This window comes from Trachypithecus francoisi, unplaced genomic scaffold (genome assembly GCF_009764315.1).
Source record: "Trachypithecus francoisi isolate TF-2019V2 unplaced genomic scaffold, Tfra_2.0 Lachesis_group18, whole genome shotgun sequence".
NCBI classification, from domain to species: Eukaryota; Metazoa; Chordata; class Mammalia; order Primates; family Cercopithecidae; genus Trachypithecus; species Trachypithecus francoisi.
The window spans coordinates 8880718-8906453 of record NW_022681463.1 but is presented as its reverse complement, the minus strand read 5'-3'; the positions used below and the strand labels follow the sequence as shown (position 1 = coordinate 8906453).

Sequence of the window (25736 nt, the reverse complement as noted above, 5' to 3'; positions counted from 1 at the left end):
TTTCCCCTGATATTAGTACAATTATCTCCAGGACCCGGAGCACAAAATCAGCAAACTGAGTTGGTTAGCTTAATATATTTTTTTGTTTTCAGTTTAGAGTGCTGGCTTGCATGTTATTTTTACCACAAGGGCTTTCTGCTCCTCCCAGGGAGTCTAGACTTGACCCTGGCTCAGTTGAAGACCCCCAGAGTAGATGAGAAAGTGGATATTTCCACAATTTAAGCTAACAGAACTATTAGACTCTAATATCAACAAATCAAGTAAGCAGAAGGCATTCTTATTGTACTCGTACACTATCTCACATATGATCTTTGTCTCTGCTCCCCAAAGCCCATTAAATAGACGTTTTACCAGTTGAAGACCATTTCATCACTTGGTATAGAATTCCACAGCCTCTGAAGTAGCCAAGGATAGCAAGTGCAAAAACACAACTTCATTTACGTATGGCTGTAGGTTGTGTGTCTTGTGTGTGTGTATATATGTATGTGTGTGTATGTATGTATGGTATCTACATATGTGTGTTTGTATATTATTAGCCCTTCTCTTATTTTCAGTGAGCTTTTAATTGTGAAAAGATCCTTGATAAGGTCTTTGTTCATCAGAGAACAGAATAATTTGGACAGGAATAATTGAATTATAGACCACCAACAAAACTTCTGTTATGTACCACAGGGAAATTTTGTTTTTTATTTCTTCGTAGCAGCATAATCATAGTCCAGCTTCTCAAAAGTCAACCTGCAGCTGCTTGTACTCAGGCATAGCACTGGGAATCTATCTCAGCCACCATGGCTTTAAAGAACCCTACAGGAAAGGAACTTAAAGTTCACAGGTCAAAGTGTCCAGATTCTAAACAAAGTTAAGGTTTTCTTTCTGCTTCAGCCTAGCAGGGCTGTATTTCCCATGAGAGGTTTGTTTTTTTAACAATGGTCTTCGTAACTGATCATCTAATAAAGAATTAGTATCATCTCCCCAGGAAGTGTTAAATTAGTGCAAATGATTGTGTCCTAAATGGGTGGACCACAGAACAAACTTCTGCCCCTTCTCCCGTTCTTCAAGAAGGAACACAGTAGGATTCAGGGAAAAAATAATAATTTGTGATGAGCATTTACCACATGAAAACACTTTACAGTTGTTATTTTTAAAGTCGCAAGCTTTCAAGAGGAAAGACTTGTTTTTCTTAGGAAAGATTAACAGTAAGATGCTAGGCCTATGATGGCCAAAGAGAACACTCTCTGGGATTACATCATTGCTTCTTCATATTTAGGGATGCAGGGAACTTCCCAGAATTTATTTGGAAAAGAGTGTAAAAGCTAAGAAATTAAAGTTGTTTGAGGTATATTAGAAAATCATTTATTTAAAGGAGGGAAACCACTGTAAATGAATGATATTGCTATTTTGATCCTTAGGAAGAAAATTAGTTAACAACAAAGAAATATGAATTTTTAAAAGGCTGTATGCCTAATTAGTTTGAACCTAATTTAGTTTGTAGCTTAAAACTAAAGCTATTAGTGAATTTAATGGTGGTTCTACCCACTGATGAATGACTGGGAAAGCCCAACACATTCCATTAGCTGTGATAACTCTGGGTTAGAACCTTGGGTTAACGAGAATAATTTTAGTTTATCCTTTATTTATTCAGAATCTACATAGTAATCCTGTATATATTCACATGGTTTAACATGTAATTAAAACAAGTACATATTAATCCTCTTATACGAAATGTTCTTCCATAAATAGGCAATGATAGCAGATTGAAATGTACATGAGCGAGATCTGAATATCTTTCAAAGAGTTAAGCCAATGGCAGTGACAACCTTGCAACATGCTGAGGAAAAGTCCTTTCCACTTTCTGTGACTACCGGTGCATGTCACATTAGAGATTGCTTTATTTAAGAAGCTTTCTTGCATGTTGCCAGGATTGTCTGAATTCTAAGGCATTTATCTCACTAAATGCTATGACTGTCTTTGGGCAGGGCAGCAAATGGACTGGTCAGTAAAAAACAATGCAGATACAGTAAGGGTCCCTGGCTGTCTCTTCTGGTTGACATCCAAAACCAAAGTTATTTTCCTTCCAAGGCATAGGATTCTGAAGCTCGAAGGACGGTGTGTATGATAACCACCCATCAGAGACCTCTTTTCTACTCTGTACCAAAACGTGTAGCCTGTCATCTCCCGAGGCGTCACCTGGAGACCTCGGTTCTTCAGGCCCCTCCCAGACAGGTGAAGGTCAACAGCAAGGACAATTTCTGAAAAAGGGGGGACTGCTCCCTCAGATTTTCCCCATGTACACATTCCTGCTATCAGCAGTGGCGACTCATCCTGCAGAGCCTGCCCCACAAACTCATGCACACACAGCCAGTTTTTTTTTGACGGAGTCTGGCTCTGTCGCCCAGGCTGGAGTGCAGTGGTGCGATCTCAGCTCACTGCAAGCTCCGCCTCCCGGGTTCCCACCATTCTCCTGCCTCAGCCTCCCGAGTAGCTGGGACCACAGGCGCCCGCCACCGCGCCCGGCTAGTTTTTTTATTTTTATTTTTAGTGGAGACGGGGTTTCTCCGTGTTAGCCAGGATGGTCTCGATCTCCTGACCTCGTGATCCGCCCACCTCAGCTTCCCAAAGTGCTGGGATTACAGGCGTGAGCCACCGCGCCCAGCCCCACACAGCCAGTTTGTACATGGAAAAACAGTATTCATGATCCAGTTGCAGTAAAAATAAAAAAGATCTTTGGTATTTTCTCAAGCCACCAATTGAGGGTCAACTCAATATAGAGAAAAAGAGAAAGAAAACCTGAAAAGAGAGGACATTGGCTCTAAGAGGAAGAATCCGGATGACAGAAGCTCCGCTAAGAAAGGGCTTTGAAGGGAGATAGCTGTGGGAAGAGTATCTCTCTAAGTCAAGCTGAAGATTTGCCAATCCTCAGGCTTACAGGAAAGGAAACTCAGCACGCTGAGAGCTGAGGACTCAAAGCAACTTTTGTTTCTTATCCAATAATGCCCCTAATGTGGTCTTAAGGTTGTCAATTATGGCTTGTTGCAGGTACAATTTCAGAATGTTACTATTGTGTATAAATGAAATAACAGAACTGGTTAATAACAAAAGCACATGCTTTTTGGTAACTGATAAAATCATACAAAATACTTTAAAAATCGAAACATATTCCTTGCCTACTTCTACTTACAATTCCAGAAATACTCTCTTTATTAATACCAAAAGATAAGAAATCAACTTTCATCTTAATGATTTTAAAGTATAATTCTTAAAGGGCCAATATCTGTGTTCAGGAAAAGATGATAATAGCAATAAATATATTAGTTATTCTTACTGTAAAAAAAATTAGTTCTGATTGTGATCACAACTATTCTAACTTGTGATTTTTAAAAGATATTTTAAAGCTATACTTCATTGTTAAACATGTCAAATTTGTATCTGTTTCATAGTATATATTAATTTAATTGATGAAAAATATTTCACATTATCTCAGCTACATAAATGATAGAAAAATGGAAGCAAGCTGCCTCAAACAACAGAAGTGTACTAAAAAACAAAATTGCCCACCAGATTCTCAAACATCTCCTGCCATGAAAGGACAGCTGTGTTAGTCTGAAGATTCTATGGAGCCAGGATCAATAAGCCACAAGCACTGCAGGAAACCAGTAGATTTCCAGATCTTTCTTCTTGGTCATTCCTGACTCACCCTCCCTGGGGCTGCCCTTTTGGTTCTCACCCTCAAATCACAGCCTCTTATTATTGTCCTCTTTTTCCTTAAAAAGGTAAATCAAGATCTTATTATATACCTGTGAAACCCATTTGACGAAAAAAAAAACCAAAAAATGGAGACGGTCATCTATTCTCCCACATGCCATGAAGAATCACCATATGCATTATAAATGGCCAGAGTCAGGGTGCGGACAGCAGGTGGACATAGATTTCCCATCCAATGGGCTTGGAAAACAACAGGCTGCTTTCCATGTAATCTGCACCACCACCAACACTGCTAGCTTGTTGTGCGTTTGGGTGCCAGAAAATCACACAGTGGCACCCACACCTGCCAGAGAGGTATCCTTTTCTCTAGTCTGCCTATTTTTGAGGTGTTATATTTCTTGACAATACCAAATCAATAAACCTAATTTACAGCAACAGACCACAGTACAGCATTTTCTATCACACTTCCAAGAAGCAGCAGTCTAAAATCTTGACAATTTAAACCACATACCAACTCCTGACATTTAGATCTTTTCTAGTAAAAAATATAATACATTTTTTATGTAGAATACAACTTCTGTCTTCCCTGCTTCTGGCAATAGCAACATCATATCAAAGAGTCCTTTAGATTTAAAATGCTGTAGCTCACACCTTCCTTAGGTCCTTTCTTCTTCTGTGTACCTCTTTCTTACCAGGCACCAAGTTTGATGACTTCTTCATAATGTCTGCCATTCTGTTTCCAGTGGCTTTATCTTTCTCCAGTGATCAGTCATTTCAGACCCAGATTATCAATCCTTTTCTTATTTTCCTTACTACCTCTCATCTCCACCAACTCTAATTCATTCTACTTAAATAGCACCTGATTGGTCTTCAAAAAATCGTAATTTTTCATTTCACTCACCCAAAGCTTTCAAAGGTTGATTCCCACTGCTTTAAACTGGCTTTCCCATTCCTCCAGCCTCTCTAGTCCAGCTTTTCAAGAGGCTCTCTCACCTCTCTACATGTGCAGTGAGAGACTGGACTACTCATATACCCTCAAACACGCCGCACAGAGGCCTCACACCACGCTTTCTTCATATACCGCTCTGATGGGAAGATGCTTTCCATCCCTCTGTACTTATCAAAGTCATACGAGTCCTCCCAGGCTCATCTCAAATGCAGCCTCCTCCATAACGCTCCCACATATTCCTGCCTGCAAGGATTCCTGTCTCCTCTGAATGTCTCTGTCTACTTTCTCTCTGGATTTAATCTGTGCATTCTGATGGATCCTTTGTATATGTTTATTATCCATTCATAGACATACACATACAGATACAGATGCATAAGAATCTGTATAAATATGTACACATATATTTTCTTTATGTAATTGCTATCATAATAAATATTGTTATGTGACTTGCCTTTTTCTACACTACCATATATGTTGGAGATCTGACTCTATGACACCTGGAGGATAGTGGGTGTTTATTTATTTTCTGTACATCTCTATTTTTCAATTTTTCTTGCATTTTACATTTTAATCTATTTATTTATTTAGTTAGTTAGTTATTTTGCGATCAGGTTATGAAACTGGCTAATTTTTGTATTTTGAGTAGAGACAAGGTTGCCAAAACTGGTCCTGAACTCCTGGGCTCAAGAGATCCATCCACCCTCAGCCTCCCAAAGTGCTGGGACTATAGGCATGAGCCACTGTGCCTGGCCCAAATTTTCAACAATAATCACATTTATACTTTGTAATGGTGCATGCAAAAAATGTCATTTGCAGACCATAAAAACAAGCAGATAGAGTAGATGTCAACATAAGAGATCATGTTCTCAACTTTCTATCTAGTAGGGAAAAAAAGATCATTTTTAACAATTACGGAGAGGACAAATAGCTTATCCACAACAATAATCATGATTTTGTTCAAAATATACTTAAGGGCCTACTAGGCTCAAAGGCCTCTGATGCTCAAGTGCAAAAATGAATTAAACCATTCCCCCGTCAGAGTGGCAGTTTATACAAGTTTGCAGTAGGGCTCTTATGCATATTGTGTTTCTTTCCTTGAAGCTCCCTTTACAAAGAAAAGATGTCTTTTCAAAGAATTTCATTTGACAGCAAGGCCAACCTATCAACCATGATGTTATAGACAAGAGTCTATTGTTATGCAACGTATTTAATTGCTTGATTTTAATATTTAAAAAATGCTATTTTAGGTGCTTTTGAACTTTCAAAGCACTTTCATAACTATTACCCCATGTTACACTCTCAATAGCCCTTGTGGTAAGTTAGGCGTCCTCCTTCTGTAGACAGGAAACAGACCCAGGTGGCCACGTGCCCTTGCCTTAACTCACCCAGCTAGCAAGGCAGCAAAGGAGATGTCCCGGCTTCTAATTGTATGCCTTTCCCCTGAACCAAGCCAACGAATGAAACTTATTTTTTGACAAGCAACATTTAGTCCTGGTCCCAGTATGAATTTTAACAATAGAACTATGTTATAAATAAGTTGCATGGTGAGAGCCTGGTGTACAGTGAATTCTATTTTATGGCCAAGACCATGTGGCACACACCGAGCATTCCAGTCCATCTTTTCCATGACTAACCTGACCTGGGTAACTATGAACCAGGAAAGAGATTTGTTCAAGCACATTCCACTTGACAAGCACAAATACATTTATTTAATTGCCTATATTCTAAAACTATCCAAGTAACAACACCATCACATAAATAAAAGACATCAGGTTGGTAACAAACCTGTAAGTTCAGGCACACGAAATGTTCAAAATAAATACTGATTTTCCTATCTGATCAAATGCTGAGACTGAGTGGGGGTAGGGGACACTCACACAAAAAGGACCATCTGTTACTTATTTAAGCCATCCTTAGACAAGAATATATTACTTTTCAAAGAGAAAAATATTGTTCTTTCCAGAGGAATAGGAATGTGATATAAACAATGAGATGAGATAAAGCTGTTTATATCAAAGGGTGAATCAGATTATAACACTGAAAAATAGTACACATTTCCTGTTATTGCTGCTATAAGTAAAACAGTATTTGAAAGACAAATTACCATGTTACTATTCTTGAAAATCCCAGGCTCTCCTATAAGTAATGACATTTTGGTACACATGAGACTAACCAAGTGCAGACATATCTTTATCTACATAATTTAAGGAGGAAAAAAATCAATCTTTTCTCCTTCAAGAAAGAGAATACTTTTTTCTTTAAAACTTAAAGAACCAAGAAAAGTTTATATTTAAGACAAACAAAAACTGCAAATAGCGCAGGGAAGATATGAGTGGCAAGCATGCTCCCCGCGGGACTGAAGTGCAGCCTAGTTCTAGAGACAATGTTCTGGGTCATAAATAGCAGACAGGAAACAGACGGTCCCCAGACTTGAAGTGCTTGCAGCAGCTCACAAGCCCCGAGGGACCTCTGCAACCACATCTTCAGTGACATGGAGGGCAAGGAGGAGTCACAGCCTCACCTGTGCCAGGTGGCAAAGCAACTTTCTCCTGTGAAATACACACACACACACACACACACACACCACACACACACACAGCTGGCCTTCCTCACCCGTCCTGCCACCAGTTCTCGCATGTGGACCTGTGTACCCATGGAAGCCATCCTGGGTCCCAGCATGAGCAGACACCAGGCATTATCTCAGCAAGGGTCAAGAACAGGTCCCTGCTCACCTGACCTCACCTCTTAGCAACTCTCATTTTCCGAAAGAGAGAGGCAATGGCAGCTACAAGCCTGGGGCATCTGATCTTCTCTAAATCCAGCGAGAAGCTGATCAAAGTCCCCTTCTCACCTGCTGACTACCGGGATAACATGTGTGTCCCCACACTCAGAATGACAAGCAAGCAGCCAAAACCACCTTGAATGAAGCCAAACACAGAGCCTACCCACTAACCACTGTCCCCATGTGCCCTAGGCAGAGGGGCTTCCCAGGACAAAGGGACTTCCATGCCTAACACAGGAAAGTCCCAGGCAAACCAGGGCTGTTAGTCACCCTTTGAATGTGTTCTCTGGGCCTCATTTCCTTATGTCTGCTTACCTGTAGGCCCTGCCCCAAGAGGCTGCTTTAGGAAGCCCTGGGCCGTCGGGTCTGATGGTTTTTCTTTGCAAGTCCTTAATCCCTCTCTGTGTAAGTGAAGAGTGGTCTGAATGGTTACAGTTGCTTTGCATACATCTTAAATAAGAAAAGTCCATTCATGTGGTCTAGAAAGGAAGCAATAATTCTCTTTTCTGGCTGGACTTTAGTTTCTGGTTGTTGTTGTTGTGTTTTTTTTTTCTTTTTGTTTTTTGTTGTATTTTTTTTCCTTTGGAGACAGGGTCTCACTGTGTCACCCAGGCTGGAGTACAGTGGTGCAATCATAGCTTACTGAAGCTCCTACTTCTCGAGCTCAAGCAATCCTCAAGCCTCAGCTGACCAAGTAGCTGGGATTACAGGCACACGTCACCACAGCAAGCCAATTTTTACGTTTTTGTAAAGGCAGGGTCTCACTATGCTGCCCAGGCTGGTCTTGAACTCACGGGCTCCAGTGGTTCTGCCATGTCAGCCTCACAAGTGCTGGGATTACAGGCGTGAGGCACCATGCCTGGCCTAGAAATAGATATTAATCAGTGCTTCTCATCTGGCCACGTCTGGAGACCCTTCTGGCTGTCACCGTAGGAGAAGCGGTGCTCAGGACATGTCCTGGGTAGAGCCAGGGTGCCGCTGTGCCTGGCACAGTGCCTGAGGCAGCCCCCACAGTAGAGCATTACCTGGCCCAGAACCATCCATCACGCTGAGGTTGAGAGACCCTGTCTATGTTAACCCTGGGACAGGATCACCAACAAGCTAAGGAGGAGTCAGCTGAGAGCCTCATTCGGTGGCCAGAGGTCTCCCTAAGGGTCCCTCAGCGGACACACTTCCCCAGCACCTCTGTGTGGCAGGGCAGGCCGGCTTTCCCAAAATGAGTTATGAGGGTGAGGCTTCTCCTTGGACTTTCCTTCTTCTTCTCCATTCTTCCCTTCCAGCAGGCCGGACCCCAGCGCTCGCCTCTTCCTGCCAGGACAATGTGGGTTTGGGTGAATCCCTGTGCACGGATAGCAGAGGTGCTCTCCCTTTCCACCTGGTATTGCTTTCCCAGGGAGACGTGAAGAGGAGAGGAGGGCCCGAGTTCAAGCAGGGAGGGGATTCAGAGAGCAGTCATTCACCGAGTCCCCTCCAGCCCCAGCCCTGGGAGCCAGTCCTGGGGGTGCCGCCTTTCACTAAGGGATTCCGGATTCCGCTCCCTCCGGACGCAGGGAGGGTGAGCAGGGGACACGCAGCCTTCCCCTTCCCGGTTTTCTTTCTGTGACCTCTGTCTCCCTCTCTTCAGGAACCAACAAAAGGCAAATGAATTCATTAAGGAGATCAACACCCGCCATTTGCCTTTCTTTTTTCTTTTTTTTTTGAGACGGAGTCTCTCTCTGTTGCCCAGGCTGGAGTGCAGTGGCCGGATCTCGGCTCACTGCAAGCTCCGCCTCCCGGGTTCCCGCCGTTCTCCCGCCTCAGCCTCCGGAGTAGCTGGGACTACAGGCGCCACCACCAGGCCCGGCTAGTTTTTTGTATATTTAATAGAGGCTGGGTTTCACCATATTAGCCAGGATGGTCTGGATCTCCTGAGCTCGTGATCTACCCGCTTCGGCCTCCCAAAGTGCTGGGATTATAGGCTTGAGCCACCGCGCCCAGTCACATTTGCTTTTCTTTCTTTCTTTCTTTCTTTTTTCCAATTTTTTTTTTCAGATGGGGTCTCACTCTGTCAACCAGGCTGGAGTGCCGTGGCCCGATATCGGCTCAGTGCAACCTCTGCCTCCCAGGTTCAAGCGATTCTCCTGTCTCAGCCTCCTAAGTAGCTGGAATTACAGGCATGAGCCACCAAACCCGGCTAATTTTTGTAGAGAGGGGTTTAGCCACGTTCGCCAGGCTGGTCTCAAACTCCTGGCCTCAAGTGATCCACCCACCTCAGCCTCCCAAAGTGCTGGGATTACAAATACGAGTCCCTGTGCCCTGCTGCATTTGCCTTTCTTTAAGGCCATTATTTACGACTCAAGAGAGAGACGTCAGGAGAAAAGGTGAGGGAATTCTGCGTGAGAGTGGAGAAGAGGGTAGGCAAGGTTTGGAGATGTGGCTTTCTTCATTAGTCACCAGCCTGAGTAGCACATCAGTGCTTTCAAGTTAAAGGTAGGAAATGGAAGATAATGAATCCTATTGAATCTATAGGGATAATTAAGAGATAATTAAAAACATAATGACCCAAATTGGGACTAAGGAAACACGTTGGCATTAACCTCCTTGCCTGGAGAGAAGGTGCCAGGAGAGTTCGCGGTCAGGTTTGCCACTTATTTAAGACTCCACCTCCACTTGTTCCTAACCCACTGAGAAATCGGCTCATTATTGACTCAGAGGGATGAGCGCCAGGTCCTGACTCACCGGTAACCACTTCCTGCAGAAATCCTCCAGCCCTGTTAGAAATGCCTCAGCCAAGGGGACTCATCTCCTCAAACCTGGGGGACCAAGACCTACGAGAGGTCACAGCCTGAGGTGATGGAAGTGCCATGTGCACAAGGTTGATTTGGTGGCTCTAATCCTTGTAACATAAAAGCTTGCTTCTTAGCATAGATCCTGCAGTGTTAATTTTAGAGACATATAACGGAGAGGAGTAGGGAAATAAAGACCTGTCTGGTCCTCCCCCACTTCCCTAATCCATCTGTCTCCCTTGCTATGTCTCTAAACTTTCTCCAGCCAGGACATCAGAGGTACCCAGACATTGTTATGAAACTCCACACGTGTCCCTGGTGGACGCTGCTGGACCCAGCACGCACACCTCTCTGCTGAGAGTCACCCTGGATGAACCACCGTTGGCCAGCGGGGAGCATGTTGCAGCTTTCCCACGCAGTGGATGAGAACCAAGGTTACGACCATTGTGTGGGAGGCGTCTGTGTAGCAATTGCTGGAATCACTGTGAGTAGTCCGTGTCACATGTGTCTCCTCTGATCTTTCAACATCTCTTCTTCCCTCTCCACTCCCACTGTCTAACTTTATTCCTCTTTTTTTCTACCCCTTTCGGGAGACAGTGTGGCAAAGACAGCGTGGGAAAGAAGACGCATTCTGAAGTCACCCCGATTTGTGTTAAATGATCACTTTAGCTACTGCTACAGAACGAACGTTTATGTCCCCCACCCAAATTCATATGCTAAGACCTAATAGCCAATAAGATAGTATGACTAGATGGGGCCTTTGGGAGGTGAGTGGCTCATGAGGGCAGAGCCTTCAAAATCACGTAAGTGCCCTAATAAAAGGGGCCCCAGAGAGACCCCTTGAACTGTCCACCATGTGAAGTGGAGAACACAGCGAGAAGGCCACCTGCAAGTCAGAACGTGGGCCCTCGTCAGAACCCAATTGTGCTGGCACCCTGATCCTGGACTTCCAGCCTCCAGAATGACGACAAATAAGTTTGTTTTTCCTGAGCCATCCACTTCAAAGTATTCTGTCATAGCTCCCCAAATAGACTAAGACATCTACTTAACCTTAGTCAAATGTTTAACCTTGGAGTCCACACCTGTGAAATGGTGACGGTAACACTGTGTATTTCCTACATTATGATCAGGATTAATAAATGTCATTAATTAATCGGAAATTAGTAATTTCTCATTATTAATTCTAGGGTGCTTGATACTTAATTGAGGCTTATTTAACATTTGGGTCTCTTTTAAGTTTTTTTTTTTTTTTTTTTTGCTCTTTCTTTCTGCTTTTCCTCGTCCCCTTTTCCTATTGAAATAGAATGCAGGGACAAAGCAAGCAAACAAAAAAACTTCTGAAAGAATTACAGAGTTTTAGACCTAGAAAAAAACTGAAAAATCATCCATTCACTCTCCTCATTTTAAAGATGAGGGCATTGAGCCTCAGAAAAATGAAACTTGCCCAAGACCACACAGCAAGTGAGTGGGGGACTCATGACCCAAGACACTTCTTCCAGGCTGCATTCTACCACATCACGCTGCAGAAAACCCAGCAGATGGGAAGAGATGAGGCATGTGGTTGCCATTTCTGTATTACATCCAATTCATATTTCATTTAGAAAATGTATTTCTAGAACTTGTTAAAAAACCTGAATGATTTTGATTGAAGTTTTTCAAAACTAGGATCACTATGCTTCTAATGGATATCAAGTTCAAATGTTTAACATATTTTGCCTTAGTTTGCTACTCCCCTCAAACTATCCAAAGTATTGAATGCCCAGGTTTCCTGTTGGGAAAAGCCCAAGGATCTATGCACACTCTGGGCTACTCTTGCCCAGCTCCCAACTGGTGCACTGGACCTGGCCTAATGCTGCTCTCTGCTGCTGCCCAGCTCTTCTGCTCCACCCGCAACACTGTACCCAGTTAATCATTAGGGCCCTTGTCTCGGTACAATTCTATAATGTAATTTGATAAAATAATCCATGCTAACAAAAGTCTAGAATGGAAGGTGCCTGCTATGGTTTGAATGTTTGTGCCCTCCCAAATTCATGTTGAAATTTAAGCTGTATTAGAAAGTGGGACTTTTAAGAGGTGATAAGACCATGCAGGCCCCCCTCATGGTTGGGATTTGTGCTGGTATAATAGGGTGAGTTTAGTTCCCCCACCTCTCTCTCACCTTCTCACCTTCTGCCATGTGATGATGCAGCAAGAAGGCTCTCGCCAGATGGTGGCACCTTACTATTGACCTTCCCAGCTTTGGGGGCTATAAACCAATACATTTCTGCTCACTGTAAATTACCTGGTTTCAGATATTCTGTTATAGCAGCACACAACAGATTAAGACACTGTTCAACTCACTCCTCACAATCCTGTGTTGTTCTAGGAAAAACTGTGTAATTAACAATGACTCTTTAGAGACAACATCCCTCCTCTATCTCTCAGAAAGAGGCTTTCTCAGTAGAAGAGGAGGAGGAGGATGTTGGGTGGGGGAGAGGGTTGGGAGTACTTTGTTTTTTCCCATTGGTGTGGCCATGAGGTTCCTCTGTTTGCAGCAGCCTCTCCCTGCCTACTCCTCAGCCTCTGCCTGCCTACTCCTGAGTTGGGCCCTGTGGTCATGAATTCTTTTGTCAAATACCTATTCCTAAAAACAAGCATGCATGACTAACTGTGAGACAATTGCAATGACGCAAGTGTATGTGACTTATCTCATCTACCCAGTGTGACAGCTTGACACTCAAGGGAGAGATTTTCACCATGGATTCCCAGAACAAAGAATTTAGAGTAATGAACATTTATGTATGGGTGGCCCTGTGATCTCTCTGACAACAGCCCTTCTTTGACCAAATTCTCAGACTCAAAAAGACGACATTGGCTCTGCGCGCTTTCTGGCCTCAGAGAACCTACAATACCAAAGTTTCACATTTTGGGGACTACCTCCTCATCCATGTAAGTACAGTTCTGAAAATTATTATAAAATGTGTTATACAAACAATAGAGTAATTTATTGCTGCAAATTATCAAACAAGCTAATCAAATTATGCATTCACTCATTCATTTTTTGCAATCATTCATCACACAGATGTACGAAGGAATATCTATGGATTTTTGGGGTTGCAAAAAACAGAATCTTAGCTCCACCACTTACCAGTTTAATAATCTGGCCCTAGGAAAGTTACTTAACAGTCTGATCCTCAGTACCTATCATCACTTGAAAAAAAAGGGAAAATAATACCAACTTCATAGCTTGGTTGTAAAGATTCAGTAAAATAATGCATGCATGTGCCTAAAACAAAACAGTCACAGAATGGAGATAGGAGCCTTACCGTAGATTCCAACATAATGGTGTCAATCAGCAAAGTTCATCAGATCAAGGCACAGACTGCCAATTATGCATCACGCTGGCATTTGATGTCTAGAAATCCATCTTCCTCTTACATGAAGCTTTCCTCTTAATCTGTACTTTGCTCATGTTCAACATTTTGGCATTTTTCCAAGTTCCCCAACCTTAGGGCTCTTCTGTTTCCCCACTTAATGTTGGATTAATGAACCACTGGGCCAATGTCCCATTGTCTTCAGCAAAGTGAGTCCCATGAGCCTAAGCTCCTAGGAAAAAAGTTGGTTTTGGCTGCAAAGGGTGTATAACAGCAGCTGAACCAGGCAGTGCAATATTCATGGGGCTTTTTACTTAGTGGAACTTGAGAGTAAATTTAAAAGACAATTTACTTCTACCTTTCTCATTTTCAAGAACAAATGAGGCCCAGAAAGGTAGGGGATTTGCCAGAATGAGACAGCTCTTAAGTAGCTAGATCTACCCCTACTCATGACTCAGATTAAACAGTTGCTTAGGAGACCCCAAAATCATCTCTGCATTTCAGAAGATTAAGTGCTTGTATAGACAATATCACATATTACACTACAGCAATTTAATGATTTCCTGATGATATATGATAGGCCCCAGATTATCACTAAAAGGTATTTTAAATTTTGACAACTGACACAATTTGGGAGCCAATAGCAACTCTTGGAATTAGAGTTTAGTTAGCACATGCCTGGCTGGAAGCCACAAGGTGACATACTCCAGTGGCTTCTAAACTGTCTGTGTTACTAGCAGTCCCCATGATTGCATGGCTCAGAGATTGAATGAGGAGGTATCAAAGAGTTTGCCCCACATCCATCTGTACCCTGAAATCCAATATCTTCTTTTATGAAATAATATGGTTAAAAATAAATTCAAATAGAACAAAAGGGGAGCAGATTAGTCAAGATTTTTCAGAAAAATAGAACCAATAGGATGTATATGTGTATCTATATGTATATCTGCAGAGAGACCTATTTTAAAGAATTGGCTCATGGGATTGTGGGGGCTGGAAATCTGAAATCTGTAGAGCAAGCCAGCAGGCTGGAAATTCAGGTAAGCGTTGATATTGCAGTCCAGAGTCCAAATCTGAAGGGCAGCCAGCAGGCTGGGAACTCACGCATGCAGTCTTAAATCAAAATTCCTGGTCTCCAGGAAACCTCAGTGTCTGCTCCTAAGGCCTTCAACTGATAGGAAGGGGCCTAGCTTGTAAAGAGTAATCTGCTTTTCTCAAACCAGCTCAATGTAATTGTTAATCACATCTAAAAAATACATTCACAGCAATATCTAGACTAGAGTTTGACCAAACAGCTGGGCACCATAGCCTACCCATAATTTTAGTTGACACATGAAATGAGCCATCACAGAGTAAATAATGAGACAGGGACCATATCCCACTCCAGACCCTCCCTTCCTTTTCCCAGAGGTAAGCTCTTTAAGTGGTCAAACCCATCTTTTCAGGGAAGGGCATTGGTTCTATTTGCATCCGAATGTTTATGTGTGTAAAAAAGCACCAGACTTTCTCTATTCTTCACATCTTTGCAGTCTTTACTCTGTGCCAGGCCTTCTGTTCAGCACTTTACATGAATTTCCTCCTGTCAGTCCTTTCAGCCACCCAGACATGCAGTTACTATTCTGTCCCCTCTTTTACAGAGGGGTCAACGGTGAGCAACGTTAGCATCCTTGCTGTTGGACAAATCTGATGACAAGAAAGGTTTAATCTGCTTTGGAAAAAAACCCAAAATAATTTGAACCATTTTTATTGGGAAATTGGAGGCAAAAACAAGTTCAGAAAAGTTTCAAAGGCGTGCTTGATGCCAAATATGATTTAAAGCCCTGTGTTCTAGAACCCTTGAGTGACACCGGAGGGACGTATGCCGGGGCCGTGTTTTTATTCAGCTCCCCATATAGACAGCGATTTTCCTTGTTTTAAATTATTTATTATTTTGTGTTCCCAATTAAGCTATAATGTGACAGGCAAGCTATTTTACAAGGCAATAAAGAAAATAATCATGCTCCCCGGCGAGTCAACTGCAAGGCCAAAAGGTGAGTTGTTTATATCAGAGAAAGAACCGTATTACCACATTGAAAAACAGTAGGCATGGCTGGTTACTGCCACTACAAGTAAAAATGGCTATAGAACAGAACAAGAGAAACTGGTTCCCAGCCTCCTTAAAAGCATTTATTTTTAGAATAATGACAAAACTGTCTGTGTTTGCATAAGGAGCAAAAATGATTGATAGACGGCCTGGAGGGAGCCAAGTCTTACCCCCAAATTAGGACCGCAGGGACAAGGAGGTGCTGAAAGGGTCAGGAGCAGAGAGATCTCCCGGGGTGGATGAATGGCAGAAAAATCTAACAGTAGGTTAACTTGACTTGAAGGTCCCATCTTCTGAACATGCTGAACACACCGTATCTTAAATTCAAATTAGCCCGTCTATGGAAAACGAAAATGATTTTATGAGTCCTGCCTTGTCATTATGGTGGTTTATGGGAAGCCCAGATGGCTACATATGGCCACCAGACGGGAGCTGGTCTTCAAAACAAAAACAAAATAAACCAAAAAGCCCTCACCCTCAAATAAAGCCAGAAGAACTCACCTGCTGAGAGGCACCATGCATTTCAGCTGGAAGTAGCTGGTGACAAGTGAGCCCAGGGGTGAGAGGGGGAAGGAGCTAAGGGAGTGTGTCATCAGAGTTGTTTTCATCTCCCCCTGGTGGGTGGCACAGGGCTGTTTGTGGGCTGTGGGTTCGTGTACCTGGGATGTTGCAGGAAGTGGCGAGGAAAGAAGAATGAAGACAAAGAGTATGGAGTTTCCACTGATTTAGCCAAGTCAGTAACAGAAGAAAAGTGCCTTCCTTCAGAACTTCCAATACAATGTGTGAGAATGGACCTGTTACAACGTGTATTACTCGCAGGGTGCCCCCACTGCCAAGAATAGGGCCGGCCTTAGAAGGCACTCTGAACCAAGAATCAGCAAGTCACTGAATCTATGAGACTCGTATTGATCAGCCTCAAAAGAAATGAGTCCTACCTTCTTGGTCTCTTAAGAAATTCATTCTCTTGAAAAGGAATTCAAAAAGAGCTTTCCCTAATACACATTAGATAAACAATGAGATATCCTCCTAGCTTTCTCTCGGGAAACTTTGACTTTATATGTTTTGAATTTATTCTCCTCTTTTTTTGTTCATTCCTTCCCTACTTTTAGGCGTTGTTGTTCAAAAGCTAGCTCATAGAACTTTTTTAAATCTTTGTATTCATGTATCCCCAACTAGAGCATGATCTTTTTTTGGCTGGTGTATCCTCCCCAGAATGTTTGCATGTATTAGGGCTCCAGTGAATAGGTGTTGGTCATGAGGAAGGATGACCAGCTAAAGGAGCTAATGACTTAGACAGATACTGTCAAATTGCAAGGAATAGAGGTGTGCTCAAGATACCTTGGTTGGCGAGGTTTATTGTTACACAAATGCACTGGGTGGTAGCCAGTCAACCAAGATGGTGGCTGGCAGTTCCTTCCCTTTCTTTGTGTATATGCTGTGCCCCATGACCAGAGGTAGGGCCTTTTTTCTCCTCCCTTATATTTCGGCTGCTCTCATACCTTGCTTTCAACAGTGAAATGTAGCAGTAGTGAAGTTGGACCTGTTCCAAGCCTAGACTTCAAGCCTTCTGTGTCCTACTTAGAAGCCAGTCACCATGCAAGAAGCCTGACTGCCCAGAAACCAGCAAGCTGTGAGGAGTCCAAGCTGGTTACACAAAGAGGGGGACGCTGAGGTGTCAGACATGTGAGTAAGGCCTGCTTGAACTTACAGCTCTGCTGAACACTCAGCTGAATGCAGTGAATCAGCCAGCCTAGCTGAGAACACAGTGGAGCAGGGGTTCTGATCCTGCCTGGATTCCAGACCCACAGAATCCAGAGAAATCATATGACTTTAAACCACTAAATGTCGCAATAGATTAATGTACAACAATAGATAAAACACACAGAAAAGTCAAGAAAATGTTTTTGAAGAAAAGTGATCTCCGTAGGTTAACTGCAGTTGGTTAATACTAATTTATTGTATATTTCAAAATAGTTAGAAGATAATAATTAGAATGTTCCTAGCATAAAGAAAAGACAATTTCAGGTGATGGATATCCCAATTATACTGAGTTTAACTTTACACGTTATATGAATGTATTCAATTATCACATGTACCCTGAAAATATGTACATCTATTATGTGTAATAATAATAAATAAAAACTTTTTAAAGAATAAAAAGCAGCTGCACATCTAAACAGGGCTTACAGAGTCTGAGGTATTCTCTGGGTGTTTATTATGTGTTAGAAAACTCCTAATTCCCTCCCCATGGGTCACTGAGTAGGTCACGGTCCCTGAACAAGGGTCCAGTTGTTCAGCCACCTATGAGTCTAAGGCCTGGCCGCTCCTTGGCCGCAGGTCAGCCTCAGGATGGCTGACTTGGGATCAGGAGCAAGACCTTGGCTTGGTCACTTGAGGATAAGGTGGCTGGGCACAAGGTTACATGTTTGAGAAACAACTCCTACAGCTTTGATAGAATTCAGAGACCGGGATTCATATGTAAATAGCACATTCCCTATGGGTTATCCCATCTCTTAAGTCTTCTGGGCTGAATGGAGTGCCCGGGGCATTAGAAGTGGCAGTGATCAGGCCTCTGAGGTGGGCCAGGGCCCCATTTGCTCACATATTAGTATAAATACTCTCACCGTACAGGGAGGCTGTATGTGGGATCATAGAGAAGGGGAATGGACAGACAACACAACTCCTGCCTCGAACACCACTAAACCTTTTATGCGCTAAAGAGATGTTTGCCTTTCCCACAATTGGAGGCCTGGCTATTACCATCGAGCATTTTCCTCAGGCTCCAGTAAATTTCTGGATTCCATTTGTGAGTCTGGATATCGATGTGAATATTTTTCTGTCACTGGGAAAACAAAATAAGTCCAAGAGAATGATGCTGTGGAATTGCTGCAACTCAGAAGTACTCTCTTTACCAATATGCAGAGAAAATAAGACCCGAGAAACAGCACCTGCTCCTTGCGGCTTCACTTACAGCTAGTGCTTTGGGATTGCTGTTTTTTCTTTTTTTACACAGCGTTTCTCCTTGAAGAGGCCGCGCTTCCTGGACGCTCTTCATGATCCTCCTCCCACCTGATGTGCCCTTTATGCTGTGAAAAGGAGTGTAACCCACCCTCAGAGGCTAGCATTTCCTGACAACACATATGGAGAATTAAACGCTATTGCAAGGTGGAAACATTAACTTTAGATCATTAACATGCTTCAGGGCTCTCTACTTGCCAGTAGGCTCTCTCTGGCTAAAAAGTGGGTTCATGGTATTGAACGTTGAATACTCACGCAGAAACTGCAAACTATTCATTATAGGAGTCCCACCTCCCCCAGACACTTCTTGAAGTTTCATGTTTCTGGTGAAGAGAACCAGAGATTGGTGATTTCACAGACTTTCCTGGGAAGAAAATAGAAGAAATTCACTCCCACCTCCAGACAATGTGGCTTTTCCCAGATGGAACTTATTGTGCAAAGCTGCACACAAATAAAAGAAACTTTTGGTGAATTTGATTTAATGTTTACAAAGTATATTTATTAAACAGACATTTTCCTATTGAAAATTTCCACTGTGGTCCTGGAAAAAGATCAAGGTCAGCTTTTACTAAGTAAGCCTATTTGATGCAAACTTCCACGTCAGTCCACCAAAAACAATGATGAAGCATTCGGCGTGGGAGAAACAGCCCTCGCCCTGCTCAGGACTGTGAACCTGGTGAACTCTGTCCATGGCACCACCCAGTTTCTTTTCTCAGCTCATTTTTTCCCTCCTGAGGCTTCAATATCTCTTTCATGAAGAGGTCATCCCTGTGCCCACTAACGAGTAACTCCTGTCATGCCAGCACAGCACGGCAGTCATCTACAACAGAGAGCAAATGTAGGCTAGGGACTTTTTTTTTTCTAATTATGGAGCGAAAGATTTTTTCCCAGCTAAAAAGAAGGTATTGGGGGTGGAGTTCCCATGCAGCCAACACTACATGATGGAAGCTATTGCCAAGTCTCCTCACGTGAAGGGCGGTCCCAAAGTAGAAAATTCTACAAGGTGTTCCTCTGAAATGGTGCTTCCCAAATAATGAACCATGAACCCCTTGCAGCTTCAGAGCTTGCATCTGTTTTCTTAAAGGACACTGAGAATACAGTTCCTATGGAGAGGGAGGGAGGCGAGGTCTTGGACATTTAATTTTTCCATTAAAATAAGAGGTTTTTATGTGAAACTGTTGTGAAGCAGTGCAATTTTTAAAAAAAGAACAGCATGGCCTCATTAAGGAACTGGTCGTCTGATAGAGATGCAGGTCAAGTTGACAGGAGAAAAATAGTGAAAATATGAGGGACTTAAAAATAATACTGAAAACAGACATTTATATATATGGAGACTCTAATATATACACATACACATACATAGACAGAGAGCTGGATAGATTTCCTGCATATTTACTGAACTGAATGCAGGTAGTTAGGTTAGTTGTGAAGTTCAATGGAGAAGCTAATGTTTGAATGGATATTTTCAACTTGATAAAATGTCATTTCATTCATTCATTTAACAAAGCACCATCCCTAGCATCACCTACTAGGACTAGGAGGTGTCTCAAGCAAGTAAGGGCAGTCGCTGCCCTGAAGATAAGTTCAGTCTGTTGTGCGAGTACACACATCCATCTGTATGATCTACTAGGTGGGGGCACAAATATATTGTAACACTCACATTTCCCAGTTAAACACATCAGCACCCACATGTCTTTTTACCCACAAAGTCTAGCATTAGCCCCTCCCATGCGGTGAGCCCCCAGCCTTGGACCCCGAGGTCACAACGTCTCTCTTATTTCACACTCTGCACCCAGTCATTGATCCCCCAAGCATGAATCCAGGTCCAGGTGGCCGGGCCCATGCATAGGTCCAGTTTCAGGCCAAACTGTGACTGGTGATTTTCAAAAATTATGCCAGCTCAGTATCTCCTACCTTCCTGGGGGCCTACCATCAGAACTTATCTGCTCCAGAGTCTCTCACTTAAAAAGAGAGGCTATTGTAAGGGTCTTCATTTTTTCCCCTCCCAAAACATCCTCGTGTTCCTTATGGCAATCTCTGCCTCCTTTTCCCAGCATTATGGATTCCCAAGAGAAGAATAGCCTTTGTGAAGACAGAGAAAAAGAAAATGAAAGATGATGCAGGGAGTCAGCTCCTCTCACTTGCCCAGTCAAGAGGGTTACTTGCATCACCCCCACGAGGCAAACAGAAGGAAGTCCCATAATTAGGAAGATCTTCTTCACAGTGACCTGCTGCCCACCCCCAGATTTCCAGGAGCTCAGCAATTTTTTAAAATTCCATCTCACCAGAATGCCACGCACACAAATGGCCAAGTCATTGCAATTGTGATAGATGCTATGAAAAGCACAAGGGGATGGGAATGCAGAAAGCAGGGGGAGCTGCACCCCCGTGCTAGTGGGGTGGAAACTGGGGGTGCAGAGGTGGGCTTTCCAAGTGGGAATGAAATCTAGGTTTAGGCCCAGTGGGTGAGGAGATGTTAGCCAGGTAGGCAGACGAGCAGGGGTGAATGGGAGATGCAGGGAGAGGGAGCTGGATTGTTCAGAAAACCAAGACACCCAGATAAAATGATGCAAGATCAGGCTGGAGCATGAGGTCCGGGCCACAGCCTAGAGATGTGTAGGCACTTAGCCAATGTAGACTGAGGAGTGTGTGTGCTTGCAGATCCCGCAAGGGAAATGTGCAGAGCCCTGGACTAGCAGAACTTGGAAGCATGGGTTCATGCGGCTGGGACAAGGTCTCTGTTTGGTCCCAGTGGTAGAAATCCAAGAATAGCATTGGGGTTGACTAGGATTCTGGTTTTCCTAAGACAGTCCTGGCTTATACTTATTGTCATTCCTCTTTTCACTATGGGAAATATCCTGGCTTACTACCCTCAAATGGTTTGTGATAATAATAATTTTATGATAATGATAATAATAAACTGCACAGAAAGAGAGAGGAGAAATAACAAGAGAATGAAAAAGCAAACGTTGCAAAAACTAAAAATTGGTGAATCTGGGTTTATTAGTTTTCTTCTGCTGCTATGACAAATTACCACATATGTAGTGGTTTAAAACAAAAATATTCTTTTTTTTTTTTTTTTTTTTTTTTTGAGGCACAGTTTCACTCTGTCGCCTAAGCTAAAGTACAGTGGCACAATGTCAGCTCACTGTAACCTCCACCTCCGGGGTTCAAGTGATTCTCCCACATCAGCCTCCAGAGTAGCTGGGATTTTAGGCACATGCCACCACACCCGGCTAAGTTTTGTAGTATTAGTAGAGGCAGGGTTTTGCCATGTTGACCAGACTGGTCTCAAACTCCTGACCTCAGAGGATCCATCTGCCTTGGCCTCCCAAAGTGCTGGGATTATAGGCATGAGTCACTGAGCCCAGTCACAGATGTATTCTCATACGGCTCTTGAGATAAGAAGTCTGAAGCCTGTTTCAGTGGAATAAAGTCAAGGGTCAGCAGGGCTGGACTGCCTTCTAGAGGCATGAAGGGGAGAATCTGTTCTCTTGCCTTTTCAGTGTCAAATGGCTCCAGCATTCCTTGGCTTATGGCCCCTTCCTTCATCTTCCAGGTGCATCGATACGACCTCAGCCTCTGAGGCCACATTACCTTCTCCTCATCTGTCTCAAATCTCCCTCTGCCACCTGCTAATAAGTCCATTTTAACTACATCTAGAGTCCACCCAGGAGATTTTCCCCATCTCGGGATTCTTGGCATGAGCACACCAGCAAAGTCCCTTTAGCTGTGTAAGGTAATATCCAGGAATTAGAACCCGAATATCACTGGGGGCTATTATTCATCTTACCACACTGGGTCAAGGAGATGTGTGAGTGCTTGATACTTACCTAGGTTTTGTAAGTTAGAAATTATTTAAAAATAAAATGTGTTAAAGGATGAACAGGTATGGAAGATAAATTATATGCTCACTCTAATAAAGGGCAGAAATCCCCTCTCCCCAGCCCCTTCAATCTTCTTCTCTCTTAATTTTATGAAAAATACTTAGTAGATCATACAGGTACGACAGCTTCTTAATCCAAATATGCCCATGCACTTGCTGAATTGTATTTTAAAGGCAAACGCTAACACAATGTGATCCTCACTGCTATCTTTTTTAAAGGCTGAGAAAAATCTTTAAGTTTCCCAGCAGTGAAATTTATAAATTTAACGTTGTCAGAGAAGGCAACCTTCTACACTCTTACAACGACTCTAATAATTAAAGAGCCAAGAAGGAGTCTCAAGAGCTTTTAAAAATTATTATTTAAACATGCTTTCCTCTGCAATGAAGGAACAATCCAACGCAATTATAAATGTCTCTTTGCATCCGCTCATGGTCTCTGCACATTGCCACATATTTATTCAGGCCTGCAACTTGAGATTCCACACTGTTATTTCCATCACTCAAGGCTCTTTTGCTGTCCCTAGGCCCATGTTCTCTCATATCTACACAGGGAAGGTTTTCATTCCTCGTCAGCTGTCTCCTTTCATCCAAATCGCTCATACCCTCTACCTCCTGAGCCCATTTGGATCATCCTTACCGGTATAATGGTATTATTATTGCCAGTCACACTAATAACCTTAACTAAGGTCTTTCTGTGGAAGGGGAAGGAGAAGAAGTGGGGTAAGAGCCATGGTTCCAAAGGGCTAAGAGCTGCCTCCAGCAGGATTCTGCACCCACCAACTCACCAGGCCCGACCAGCACTTGGATGGGTAGGAATGAAAGCAAAGTGATGCTCCCCATTGCAGACCCTTGAGACACAGTCGTCAGGGCTGGAAGAAGAATCTGGAAAGCCAGGAAAGGCTTAAGGGGGAAAAATAAAGGGAAATCCAAGGAAACTGAAGTCAGACAAAACTGGGCGTGGAGCCCTGCTTCAGACAGCTTTGGAGGTGGGTGTAAACAGAAACTCAGGTTTGGGGAAAAACAGCTCCATTCTAGTTATGGACAGGACAAACACATTGCAAAATATTTGAAAACCAATACACAGCAATTTCCTGAAGAAAAGGAATTGAATTACAAAAGAAAAGGTGGGGAGAACAGGGGTACTTTGACAAACAGCCACATTTTCATTTGGGCTTAAAACTTTGAAAGACTCACTGGACAAATAAAAGTGGGATATTAAAGGTAGTATATAAAGATACTTTGCAAATTGTTTCTTTATAATATTTCCATAAAAGAAGGAAGTCCTGAGAATTTTTGCTGCAGCTGTTTTCATTGTACAAGAACTAATGTTTTGCTTCTTGTCATTGGGCAGATTGGCGGATTACCATCTGTAATATACACAGAATATACACAGAGCCAACTTACCTCAGTTCAAAAGTCATTTGCTTCCCAGACTTGCATTCCTTCAGACTCCATTCACAAGTTTCCTTTTCCATGATCTTCCCTAAATTCAAGAAACAAAAAATGATATGCATCACTGAATTTGAATATTTTTACCTTCTCTTTCAACTATTTCATAACAATTCTGCAAAATTTACCAGAAGAAAGGCACCTGGTGATGACTACCCACACTCCAGACCTCTCCCCACTGATCCTTTAAGACGAACCAAGGAGCTGTAAAGACCAGGTCACCATGAATGCAAGCGGATTGCCAGCAAAGGGGAGCAAAGGTCTCACTGCCCACTCCCTTTTTGCAGACATCCCCATTCAGATTTCTGTCGTTACTTCATGTAATTACTTTATAGAATTATAGAGGAGGTTCAATTCTTGAGCCATCAGCCAGCACATCTTTATTTTATTCTAGATTTAAGGAACTCTTAGTTAACCAGCGAGACTTAAACCTTTTGCCCTCTTAAACCTTCACCTTTTCCCACATCAGAACCACGATCTACACAGTTGATGAGCTGGCTCTGCTGACACATTTTCTGAATAATCTTTACTGACCTGCAGGACATTTCAGCCAGGTACTTGCAAGCTGGAGGTGGGCCCTGGCTTTATCTGATTGTGTGTCCAGACAAGTTATGATGACATCCTCTTTTCTTTCCATTGCTTTCAAATCTCCCAGAGAGAAGGCTTGAATCCCCAGGCTTTCATACTTGCCTGTCCTCTCGTTTGCAAACTAAAACAAGCTTCATTTCCCCCCTCCTCCGTTTTCTCTTCCTTCTTTTTTCCTTTTCTTCTCCCTTCTCTTCTTCACACAAAAAGATCCTTCGATTAGTTAATGGAAAAGGGCAACTAGGTTTTCTAGAGGCACACGAATATTGAGCTCAGAGTCAGTGTTACTGACAACATTTTACAGAACAACATTTTCCATTCATATGTTAAAGTTCTAACAGCAAATCTTTAGGTAATCTGAAGAGGCAGTGGGATTTGAGCTCCTGGTCCCTACAAGGAGGCTGGTAAAGGTGGCTGTTATGCCTGCAACAAGCAGCCTATATGCAGTTGTTTCTGGAGATGCATTTGTGGGGATTCTTCCAGATACATCAAGTGAAGGTCCATGTAAGCCTCTTGAAACAGGAGAAATGGCTGCTGTGCATTTTAACTGGTCCTACTTGATGCTGAAATACAGGCCCGTCTACAAAAAAGTACTCAAAACACATGGTGAACTTACCACTATTAAGCAATTGATTTATAAACCCAGTTTTTAAATTAGCCACCCCACTGGGCCCTCTATACACACAACTAGGCTTATGAAACTCAAACAGCTCTTGCTTGGCTGGGTGTGGCGGCTCGCGCTGTAATCCCAACACTGTGGGAGACCAAGGGAGGACTGCTTTAGCCCAGGAGTTCGAGACCAGCCTGGGCAACATGGCAAGACCCTGTCATACAATAATTTTTAAATTAGCCAGGCATCATGGTGCATGCCTATAGTTCCCAGCTTCTCAGGAGGTGGGAGGATCACTTGAGCCCAGGAGGCTGAGGCTGCGGTGAGTTATGATCACACTACTGCATTCCAGCCTAGGGGAGAGTGAGACCCTGTCTCCAAAAACAAACAAACAAACATACAAATAGCTTTTGCTTAAACTATGCCAACTTTTAGAGCCCTGAACTCTCACATTTAACATTAGTCATCAAGCAAAAATCTTCACAACAGCACCCAGTGTTTGTTAAATCCTTCTCAGGTTGGTCCCGGAGAGCACCCTAGCGACGTAGTGTCTCATC

General features: G+C 42.9%; 1 long non-coding RNA gene across 1 annotated transcript; it reads left to right on the top strand.

The window, feature by feature from the left end:
• The first annotated feature begins 10364 nt into the window (after window positions 1-10364).
• Window positions 10365-11376, top strand: LOC117063378. The gene is made up of 2 exons (XR_004428887.1): window positions 10365-10679; window positions 10793-11376. It is a non-coding gene; the product is annotated as an uncharacterized LOC117063378 (long non-coding RNA).
• Window positions 11377-25736: the final 14360 nt, after the last annotated feature.